We start from the raw sequence: 9716 nt of genomic DNA on the forward strand, positions 1-9716 counted from the left end.
AGCTAGAACATGACTTGCCGGTATAGAAATGACACAAATCCAGTTAAATGATGGCTTTCATCATTCCTAAGCTCATCGATCATTTTCTTTTCAATTTTATGCTAACGTATTCTACATTTCAACAGTAAATATTAATATTTTTACTGCACTACATTTGTGATCCTTATAGCCACTTTGTACATTCTGATTTGACATTTAAAAGCTGTGAGTGTGTCTGGAAATCTGCAGGCGCTCCCTGTATAGACGACAGAGCAAAGCGTGGTGATATAGTATCTTTAAAAGGACCTTTGGTAGGCACAATATTTGCTTACGGCCATACCACCCTGAACACGCCCGATCTCGTCTGATCTCGGAAGCTAAGCAGGGTCGGGCCTGGTCAGTACTTGGATGGGAGACCGCCTGGGAATACCAGGTGCTGTAAGCTTTTTCACTCCTCTTTACAAAAAGCAGAGGGCGCTGCTGCTTTTTCAGTGGACACCGACAGGGTGGGAAGGATATAGCTAGATCATGACTTGCCGGTATAGAAATGACACAAATCCAGTTAAATGATGGCTTTCATCATTCCTAAGCTCATCGATCATTTTCTTTTCAATTTTATGCTAACGTATTCTACATTTCAACAGTAAATATTAATATTTTTACTGCACTACATTTGTGATCCTTATAGCCACTTTGTACATTCTGATTTGACATTTAAAAGCTGTGAGTGTGTCTGGAAATCTGCAGGCGCTCCCTGTATAGACGACAGAGCAAAGCGTGGTGATATAGTATCTTTAAAAGGACCTTTGGTAGGCACAATATTTGCTTACGGCCATACCACCCTGAACACGCCCGATCTCGTCTGATCTCGGAAGCTAAGCAGGGTCGGGCCTGGTCAGTACTTGGATGGGAGACCGCCTGGGAATACCAGGTGCTGTAAGCTTTTTCACTCCTCTTTACAAAAAGCAGAGGGCGCTGCTGCTTTTTCAGTGGACACCGACAGGGTGGGAAGGAAATAGCTAGAACATGACTTGCCGGTATAGAAATGACACAAATCCAGTTAAATGATGGCTTTCATCATTCCTAAGCTCATCGATCATTTTCTTTTCAATTTTATGCTAACGTATTCTACATTTCAACAGTAAATATTAATATTTTTACTGCACTACATTTGTGATCCTTATAGCCACTTTGTACATTCTGATTTGACATTTAAAAGCTGTGAGTGTGTCTGGAAATCTGCAGGCGCTCCCTGTATAGACGACAGAGCAAAGCGTGGTGATATAGTATCTTTAAAAGGACCTTTGGTAGGCACAATATTTGCTTACGGCCATACCACCCTGAACACGCCCGATCTCGTCTGATCTCGGAAGCTAAGCAGGGTCGGGCCTGGTCAGTACTTGGATGGGAGACCGCCTGGGAATACCAGGTGCTGTAAGCTTTTTCACTCCTCTTTACAAAAAGCAGAGGGCGCTGCTGCTTTTTCAGTGGACACCGACAGGGTGGGAAGGATATAGCTAGATCATGACTTGCCGGTATAGAAATGACACAAATCCAGTTAAATGATGGCTTTCATCATTCCTAAGCTCATCGATCATTTTCTTTTCAATTTTATGCTAACGTATTCTACATTTCAACAGTAAATATTAATATTTTTACTGCACTACATTTGTGATCCTTATAGCCACTTTGTACATTCTGATTTGACATTTAAAAGCTGTGAGTGTGTCTGGAAATCTGCAGGCGCTCCCTGTATAGACGACAGAGCAAAGCGTGGTGATATAGTATCTTTAAAAGGACCTTTGGTAGGCACAATATTTGCTTACGGCCATACCACCCTGAACACGCCCGATCTCGTCTGATCTCGGAAGCTAAGCAGGGTCGGGCCTGGTCAGTACTTGGATGGGAGACCGCCTGGGAATACCAGGTGCTGTAAGCTTTTTCACTCCTCTTTACAAAAAGCAGAGGGCGCTGCTGCTTTTTCAGTGGACACCGACAGGGTGGGAAGGAAATAGCTAGAACATGACTTGCCGGTATAGAAATGACACAAATCCAGTTAAATGATGGCTTTCATCATTCCTAAGCTCATCGATCATTTTCTTTTCAATTTTATGCTAACGTATTCTACATTTCAACAGTAAATATTAATATTTTTACTGCACTACATTTGTGATCCTTATAGCCACTTTGTACATTCTGATTTGACATTTAAAAGCTGTGAGTGTGTCTGGAAATCTGCAGGCGCTCCCTGTATAGACGACAGAGCAAAGCGTGGTGATATAGTATCTTTAAAAGGACCTTTGGTAGGCACAATATTTGCTTACGGCCATACCACCCTGAACACGCCCGATCTCGTCTGATCTCGGAAGCTAAGCAGGGTCGGGCCTGGTCAGTACTTGGATGGGAGACCGCCTGGGAATACCAGGTGCTGTAAGCTTTTTTCACTCCTCTTTACAAAAAGCAGAGGGCGCTGCTGCTTTTTCAGTGGACACCGACAGGGTGGGAAGGATATAGCTAGATCATGACTTGCCGGTATAGAAATGACACAAATCCAGTTAAATGATGGCTTTCATCATTCCTAAGCTCATCGATCATTTTCTTTTCAATTTTATGCTAACGTATTCTACATTTCAACAGTAAATATTAATATTTTTACTGCACTACATTTGTGATCCTTATAGCCACTTTGTACATTCTGATTTGACATTTAAAAGCTGTGAGTGTGTCTGGAAATCTGCAGGCGCTCCCTGTATAGACGACAGAGCAAAGCGTGGTGATATAGTATCTTTAAAAGGACCTTTGGTAGGCACAATATTTGCTTACGGCCATACCACCCTGAACACGCCCGATCTCGTCTGATCTCGGAAGCTAAGCAGGGTCGGGCCTGGTCAGTACTTGGATGGGAGACCGCCTGGGAATACCAGGTGCTGTAAGCTTTTTCACTCCTCTTTACAAAAAGCAGAGGGCGCTGCTGCTTTTTCAGTGGACACCGACAGGGTGGGAAGGAAATAGCTAGAACATGACTTGCCGGTATAGAAATGACACAAATCCAGTTAAATGATGGCTTTCATCATTCCTAAGCTCATCGATCATTTTCTTTTCAATTTTATGCTAACGTATTCTACATTTCAACAGTAAATATTAATATTTTTACTGCACTACATTTGTGATCCTTATAGCCACTTTGTACATTCTGATTTGACATTTAAAAGCTGTGAGTGTGTCTGGAAATCTGCAGGCGCTCCCTGTATAGACGACAGAGCAAAGCGTGGTGATATAGTATCTTTAAAAGGACCTTTGGTAGGCACAATATTTGCTTACGGCCATACCACCCTGAACACGCCCGATCTCGTCTGATCTCGGAAGCTAAGCAGGGTCGGGCCTGGTCAGTACTTGGATGGGAGACCGCCTGGGAATACCAGGTGCTGTAAGCTTTTTCACTCCTCTTTACAAAAAGCAGAGGGCGCTGCTGCTTTTTCAGTGGACACCGACAGGGTGGGAAGGATATAGCTAGATCATGACTTGCCGGTATAGAAATGACACAAATCCAGTTAAATGATGGCTTTCATCATTCCTAAGCTCATCGATCATTTTCTTTTCAATTTTATGCTAACGTATTCTACATTTCAACAGTAAATATTAATATTTTTACTGCACTACATTTGTGATCCTTATAGCCACTTTGTACATTCTGATTTGACATTTAAAAGCTGTGAGTGTGTCTGGAAATCTGCAGGCGCTCCCTGTATAGACGACAGAGCAAAGCGTGGTGATATAGTATCTTTAAAAGGACCTTTGGTAGGCACAATATTTGCTTACGGCCATACCACCCTGAACACGCCCGATCTCGTCTGATCTCGGAAGCTAAGCAGGGTCGGGCCTGGTCAGTACTTGGATGGGAGACCGCCTGGGAATACCAGGTGCTGTAAGCTTTTTCACTCCTCTTTACAAAAAGCAGAGGGCGCTGCTGCTTTTTCAGTGGACACCGACAGGGTGGGAAGGATATAGCTAGATCATGACTTGCCGGTATAGAAATGACACAAATCCAGTTAAATGATGGCTTTCATCATTCCTAAGCTCATCGATCATTTTCTTTTCAATTTTATGCTAACGTATTCTACATTTCAACAGTAAATATTAATATTTTTACTGCACTACATTTGTGATCCTTATAGCCACTTTGTACATTCTGATTTGACATTTAAAAGCTGTGAGTGTGTCTGGAAATCTGCAGGCGCTCCCTGTATAGACGACAGAGCAAAGCGTGGTGATATAGTATCTTTAAAAGGACCTTTGGTAGGCACAATATTTGCTTACGGCCATACCACCCTGAACACGCCCGATCTCGTCTGATCTCGGAAGCTAAGCAGGGTCGGGCCTGGTCAGTACTTGGATGGGAGACCGCCTGGGAATACCAGGTGCTGTAAGCTTTTTCACTCCTCTTTACAAAAAGCAGAGGGCGCTGCTGCTTTTTCAGTGGACACCGACAGGGTGGGAAGGAAATAGCTAGAACATGACTTGCCGGTATAGAAATGACACAAATCCAGTTAAATGATGGCTTTCATCATTCCTAAGCTCATCGATCATTTTCTTTTCAATTTTATGCTAACGTATTCTACATTTCAACAGTAAATATTAATATTTTTACTGCACTACATTTGTGATCCTTATAGCCACTTTGTACATTCTGATTTGACATTTAAAAGCTGTGAGTGTGTCTGGAAATCTGCAGGCGCTCCCTGTATAGACGACAGAGCAAAGCGTGGTGATATAGTATCTTTAAAAGGACCTTTGGTAGGCACAATATTTGCTTACGGCCATACCACCCTGAACACGCCCGATCTCGTCTGATCTCGGAAGCTAAGCAGGGTCGGGCCTGGTCAGTACTTGGATGGGAGACCGCCTGGGAATACCAGGTGCTGTAAGCTTTTTCACTCCTCTTTACAAAAAGCAGAGGGCGCTGCTGCTTTTTCAGTGGACACCGACAGGGTGGGAAGGATATAGCTAGATCATGACTTGCCGGTATAGAAATGACACAAATCCAGTTAAATGATGGCTTTCATCATTCCTAAGCTCATCGATCATTTTCTTTTCAATTTTATGCTAACGTATTCTACATTTCAACAGTAAATATTAATATTTTTACTGCACTACATTTGTGATCCTTATAGCCACTTTGTACATTCTGATTTGACATTTAAAAGCTGTGAGTGTGTCTGGAAATCTGCAGGCGCTCCCTGTATAGACGACAGAGCAAAGCGTGGTGATATAGTATCTTTAAAAGGACCTTTGGTAGGCACAATATTTGCTTACGGCCATACCACCCTGAACACGCCCGATCTCGTCTGATCTCGGAAGCTAAGCAGGGTCGGGCCTGGTCAGTACTTGGATGGGAGACCGCCTGGGAATACCAGGTGCTGTAAGCTTTTTCACTCCTCTTTACAAAAAGCAGAGGGCGCTGCTGCTTTTTCAGTGGACACCGACAGGGTGGGAAGGAAATAGCTAGAACATGACTTGCCGGTATAGAAATGACACAAATCCAGTTAAATGATGGCTTTCATCATTCCTAAGCTCATCGATCATTTTCTTTTCAATTTTATGCTAACGTATTCTACATTTCAACAGTAAATATTAATATTTTTACTGCACTACATTTGTGATCCTTATAGCCACTTTGTACATTCTGATTTGACATTTAAAAGCTGTGAGTGTGTCTGGAAATCTGCAGGCGCTCCCTGTATAGACGACAGAGCAAAGCGTGGTGATATAGTATCTTTAAAAGGACCTTTGGTAGGCACAATATTTGCTTACGGCCATACCACCCTGAACACGCCCGATCTCGTCTGATCTCGGAAGCTAAGCAGGGTCGGGCCTGGTCAGTACTTGGATGGGAGACCGCCTGGGAATACCAGGTGCTGTAAGCTTTTTCACTCCTCTTTACAAAAAGCAGAGGGCGCTGCTGCTTTTTCAGTGGACACCGACAGGGTGGGAAGGATATAGCTAGATCATGACTTGCCGGTATAGAAATGACACAAATCCAGTTAAATGATGGCTTTCATCATTCCTAAGCTCATCGATCATTTTCTTTTCAATTTTATGCTAACGTATTCTACATTTCAACAGTAAATATTAATATTTTTACTGCACTACATTTGTGATCCTTATAGCCACTTTGTACATTCTGATTTGACATTTAAAAGCTGTGAGTGTGTCTGGAAATCTGCAGGCGCTCCCTGTATAGACGACAGAGCAAAGCGTGGTGATATAGTATCTTTAAAAGGACCTTTGGTAGGCACAATATTTGCTTACGGCCATACCACCCTGAACACGCCCGATCTCGTCTGATCTCGGAAGCTAAGCAGGGTCGGGCCTGGTCAGTACTTGGATGGGAGACCGCCTGGGAATACCAGGTGCTGTAAGCTTTTTCACTCCTCTTTACAAAAAGCAGAGGGCGCTGCTGCTTTTTCAGTGGACACCGACAGGGTGGGAAGGATATAGCTAGATCATGACTTGCCGGTATAGAAATGACACAAATCCAGTTAAATGATGGCTTTCATCATTCCTAAGCTCATCGATCATTTTCTTTTCAATTTTATGCTAACGTATTCTACATTTCAACAGTAAATATTAATATTTTTACTGCACTACATTTGTGATCCTTATAGCCACTTTGTACATTCTGATTTGACATTTAAAAGCTGTGAGTGTGTCTGGAAATCTGCAGGCGCTCCCTGTATAGACGACAGAGCAAAGCGTGGTGATATAGTATCTTTAAAAGGACCTTTGGTAGGCACAATATTTGCTTACGGCCATACCACCCTGAACACGCCCGATCTCGTCTGATCTCGGAAGCTAAGCAGGGTCGGGCCTGGTCAGTACTTGGATGGGAGACCGCCTGGGAATACCAGGTGCTGTAAGCTTTTTTCACTCCTCTTTACAAAAAGCAGAGGGCGCTGCTGCTTTTTCAGTGGACACCGACAGGGTGGGAAGGATATAGCTAGACATGACTTGCCGGTATAGAAATGACACAAATCCAGTTAAATGATGGCTTTCATCATTCCTAAGCTCATCGATCATTTTCTTTTCAATTTTATGCTAACGTATTCTACATTTCAACAGTAAATATTAATATTTTTACTGCACTACATTTGTGATCCTTATAGCCACTTTGTACATTCTGATTTGACATTTAAAAGCTGTGAGTGTGTCTGGAAATCTGCAGGCGCTCCCTGTATAGACGACAGAGCAAAGCGTGGTGATATAGTATCTTTAAAAGGACCTTTGGTAGGCACAATATTTGCTTACGGCCATACCACCCTGAACACGCCCGATCTCGTCTGATCTCGGAAGCTAAGCAGGGTCGGGCCTGGTCAGTACTTGGATGGGAGACCGCCTGGGAATACCAGGTGCTGTAAGCTTTTTCACTCCTCTTTACAAAAAGCAGAGGGCGCTGCTGCTTTTTCAGTGGACACCGACAGGGTGGGAAGGATATAGCTAGATCATGACTTGCCGGTATAGAAATGACACAAATCCAGTTAAATGATGGCTTTCATCATTCCTAAGCTCATCGATCATTTTCTTTTCAATTTTATGCTAACGTATTCTACATTTCAACAGTAAATATTAATATTTTTACTGCACTACATTTGTGATCCTTATAGCCACTTTGTACATTCTGATTTGACATTTAAAAGCTGTGAGTGTGTCTGGAAATCTGCAGGCGCTCCCTGTATAGACGACAGAGCAAAGCGTGGTGATATAGTATCTTTAAAAGGACCTTTGGTAGGCACAATATTTGCTTACGGCCATACCACCCTGAACACGCCCGATCTCGTCTGATCTCGGAAGCTAAGCAGGGTCGGGCCTGGTCAGTACTTGGATGGGAGACCGCCTGGGAATACCAGGTGCTGTAAGCTTTTTCACTCCTCTTTACAAAAAGCAGAGGGCGCTGCTGCTTTTTCAGTGGACACCGACAGGGTGGGAAGGATATAGCTAGATCATGACTTGCCGGTATAGAAATGACACAAATCCAGTTAAATGATGGCTTTCATCATTCCTAAGCTCATCGATCATTTTCTTTTCAATTTTATGCTAACGTATTCTACATTTCAACAGTAAATATTAATATTTTTACTGCACTACATTTGTGATCCTTATAGCCACTTTGTACATTCTGATTTGACATTTAAAAGCTGTGAGTGTGTCTGGAAATCTGCAGGCGCTCCCTGTATAGACGACAGAGCAAAGCGTGGTGATATAGTATCTTTAAAAGGACCTTTGGTAGGCACAATATTTGCTTACGGCCATACCACCCTGAACACGCCCGATCTCGTCTGATCTCGGAAGCTAAGCAGGGTCGGGCCTGGTCAGTACTTGGATGGGAGACCGCCTGGGAATACCAGGTGCTGTAAGCTTTTTCACTCCTCTTTACAAAAAGCAGAGGCGCTGCTGCTTTTTCAGTGGACACCGACAGGGTGGGAAGGATATAGCTAGATCATGACTTGCCGGTATAGAAATGACACAAATCCAGTTAAATGATGGCTTTCATCATTCCTAAGCTCATCGATCATTTTCTTTTCAATTTTATGCTAACGTATTCTACATTTCAACAGTAAATATTAATATTTTTACTGCACTACATTTGTGATCCTTATAGCCACTTTGTACATTCTGATTTGACATTTAAAAGCTGTGAGTGTGTCTGGAAATCTGCAGGCGCTCCCTGTATAGACGACAGAGCAAAGCGTGGTGATATAGTATCTTTAAAAGGACCTTTGGTAGGCACAATATTTGCTTACGGCCATACCACCCTGAACACGCCCGATCTCGTCTGATCTCGGAAGCTAAGCAGGGTCGGGCCTGGTCAGTACTTGGATGGGAGACCGCCTGGGAATACCAGGTGCTGTAAGCTTTTTTCACTCCTCTTTACAAAAAGCAGAGGGCGCTGCTGCTTTTTCAGTGGACACCGACAGGGTGGGAAGGATATAGCTAGATCATGACTTGCCGGTAGAAATGACACAAATCCAGTTAAATGATGGCTTTCATCATTCCTAAGCTCATCGATCATTTTCTTTTCAATTTTATGCTAACGTATTCTACATTTCAACAGTAAATATTAATATTTTTACTGCACTACATTTGTGATCCTTATAGCCACTTTGTACATTCTGATTTGACATTTAAAAGCTGTGAGTGTGTCTGGAAATCTGCAGGCGCTCCCTGTATAGACGACAGAGCAAAGCGTGGTGATATAGTATCTTTAAAAGGACCTTTGGTAGGCACAATATTTGCTTACGGCCATACCACCCTGAACACGCCCGATCTCGTCTGATCTCGGAAGCTAAGCAGGGTCGGGCCTGGTCAGTACTTGGATGGGAGACCGCCTGGGAATACCAGGTGCTGTAAGCTTTTTCACTCCTCTTTACAAAAAGCAGAGGGCGCTGCTGCTTTTTCAGTGGACACCGACAGGGTGGGAAGGATATAGCTAGATCATGACTTGCCGGTATAGAAATGACACAAATCCAGTTAAATGATGGCTTTCATCATTCCTAAGCTCATCGATCATTTTCTTTTCAATTTTATGCTAACGTATTCTACATTTCAACAGTAAATATTAATATTTTTACTGCACTACATTTGTGATCCTTATAGCCACTTTGTACATTCTGATTTGACATTTAAAAGCTGTGAGTGTGTCTGGAAATCTGCAGGCGCTCCCTGTATAGACGACAGAGCAA

At 43.0% G+C, this 9716-nt stretch overlaps 19 non-coding genes across 19 annotated transcripts; all 19 read left to right on the forward strand.

Moving 5' to 3' along the window:
• The first annotated feature begins 305 nt into the window (after positions 1-305).
• On the forward strand, positions 306-424 carry LOC129115235 (5S ribosomal RNA). The gene has a single exon (XR_008532935.1). It is a non-coding gene; the product is annotated as a 5S ribosomal RNA (ribosomal RNA).
• A 379-nt stretch (positions 425-803) lies between these two features.
• LOC129115247 (5S ribosomal RNA) lies at positions 804-922 on the forward strand. Its single transcript, XR_008532946.1, has one exon. It is a non-coding gene; the product is annotated as a 5S ribosomal RNA (ribosomal RNA).
• Positions 923-1301: 379 nt separating this feature from the next.
• Positions 1302-1420, forward strand: LOC129115252 (5S ribosomal RNA). Its single transcript, XR_008532951.1, has one exon. It is a non-coding gene; the product is annotated as a 5S ribosomal RNA (ribosomal RNA).
• A 379-nt stretch (positions 1421-1799) lies between these two features.
• On the forward strand, positions 1800-1918 carry LOC129115253 (5S ribosomal RNA). Its single transcript, XR_008532952.1, has one exon. It is a non-coding gene; the product is annotated as a 5S ribosomal RNA (ribosomal RNA).
• Positions 1919-2297: 379 nt separating this feature from the next.
• LOC129115254 (5S ribosomal RNA) lies at positions 2298-2416 on the forward strand. The gene has a single exon (XR_008532953.1). It is a non-coding gene; the product is annotated as a 5S ribosomal RNA (ribosomal RNA).
• A 380-nt stretch (positions 2417-2796) lies between these two features.
• LOC129115236 (5S ribosomal RNA) lies at positions 2797-2915 on the forward strand. Its single transcript, XR_008532936.1, has one exon. It is a non-coding gene; the product is annotated as a 5S ribosomal RNA (ribosomal RNA).
• Positions 2916-3294: 379 nt separating this feature from the next.
• On the forward strand, positions 3295-3413 carry LOC129115237 (5S ribosomal RNA). The gene has a single exon (XR_008532937.1). It is a non-coding gene; the product is annotated as a 5S ribosomal RNA (ribosomal RNA).
• Positions 3414-3792: 379 nt separating this feature from the next.
• Positions 3793-3911, forward strand: LOC129115238 (5S ribosomal RNA). Its single transcript, XR_008532938.1, has one exon. It is a non-coding gene; the product is annotated as a 5S ribosomal RNA (ribosomal RNA).
• Positions 3912-4290: 379 nt separating this feature from the next.
• LOC129115240 (5S ribosomal RNA) lies at positions 4291-4409 on the forward strand. The gene has a single exon (XR_008532939.1). It is a non-coding gene; the product is annotated as a 5S ribosomal RNA (ribosomal RNA).
• Positions 4410-4788: 379 nt separating this feature from the next.
• LOC129115241 (5S ribosomal RNA) lies at positions 4789-4907 on the forward strand. The gene has a single exon (XR_008532940.1). It is a non-coding gene; the product is annotated as a 5S ribosomal RNA (ribosomal RNA).
• A 379-nt stretch (positions 4908-5286) lies between these two features.
• LOC129115242 (5S ribosomal RNA) lies at positions 5287-5405 on the forward strand. Its single transcript, XR_008532941.1, has one exon. It is a non-coding gene; the product is annotated as a 5S ribosomal RNA (ribosomal RNA).
• A 379-nt stretch (positions 5406-5784) lies between these two features.
• Positions 5785-5903, forward strand: LOC129115243 (5S ribosomal RNA). Its single transcript, XR_008532942.1, has one exon. It is a non-coding gene; the product is annotated as a 5S ribosomal RNA (ribosomal RNA).
• A 379-nt stretch (positions 5904-6282) lies between these two features.
• LOC129115244 (5S ribosomal RNA) lies at positions 6283-6401 on the forward strand. Its single transcript, XR_008532943.1, has one exon. It is a non-coding gene; the product is annotated as a 5S ribosomal RNA (ribosomal RNA).
• A 379-nt stretch (positions 6402-6780) lies between these two features.
• LOC129115245 (5S ribosomal RNA) lies at positions 6781-6899 on the forward strand. Its single transcript, XR_008532944.1, has one exon. It is a non-coding gene; the product is annotated as a 5S ribosomal RNA (ribosomal RNA).
• Positions 6900-7278: 379 nt separating this feature from the next.
• Positions 7279-7397, forward strand: LOC129115246 (5S ribosomal RNA). The gene has a single exon (XR_008532945.1). It is a non-coding gene; the product is annotated as a 5S ribosomal RNA (ribosomal RNA).
• A 379-nt stretch (positions 7398-7776) lies between these two features.
• LOC129115248 (5S ribosomal RNA) lies at positions 7777-7895 on the forward strand. Its single transcript, XR_008532947.1, has one exon. It is a non-coding gene; the product is annotated as a 5S ribosomal RNA (ribosomal RNA).
• Positions 7896-8274: 379 nt separating this feature from the next.
• Positions 8275-8393, forward strand: LOC129115249 (5S ribosomal RNA). The gene has a single exon (XR_008532948.1). It is a non-coding gene; the product is annotated as a 5S ribosomal RNA (ribosomal RNA).
• Positions 8394-8771: 378 nt separating this feature from the next.
• Positions 8772-8890, forward strand: LOC129115250 (5S ribosomal RNA). The gene has a single exon (XR_008532949.1). It is a non-coding gene; the product is annotated as a 5S ribosomal RNA (ribosomal RNA).
• A 378-nt stretch (positions 8891-9268) lies between these two features.
• On the forward strand, positions 9269-9387 carry LOC129115251 (5S ribosomal RNA). The gene has a single exon (XR_008532950.1). It is a non-coding gene; the product is annotated as a 5S ribosomal RNA (ribosomal RNA).
• The last annotated feature ends 329 nt before the right edge of the window (positions 9388-9716 follow it).

Source organism: Anoplopoma fimbria, unplaced genomic scaffold, assembly GCF_027596085.1.
Source record: "Anoplopoma fimbria isolate UVic2021 breed Golden Eagle Sablefish unplaced genomic scaffold, Afim_UVic_2022 Un_contig_11379_pilon_pilon, whole genome shotgun sequence".
NCBI lineage: Eukaryota > Metazoa > Chordata > Actinopteri > Perciformes > Anoplopomatidae > Anoplopoma > Anoplopoma fimbria.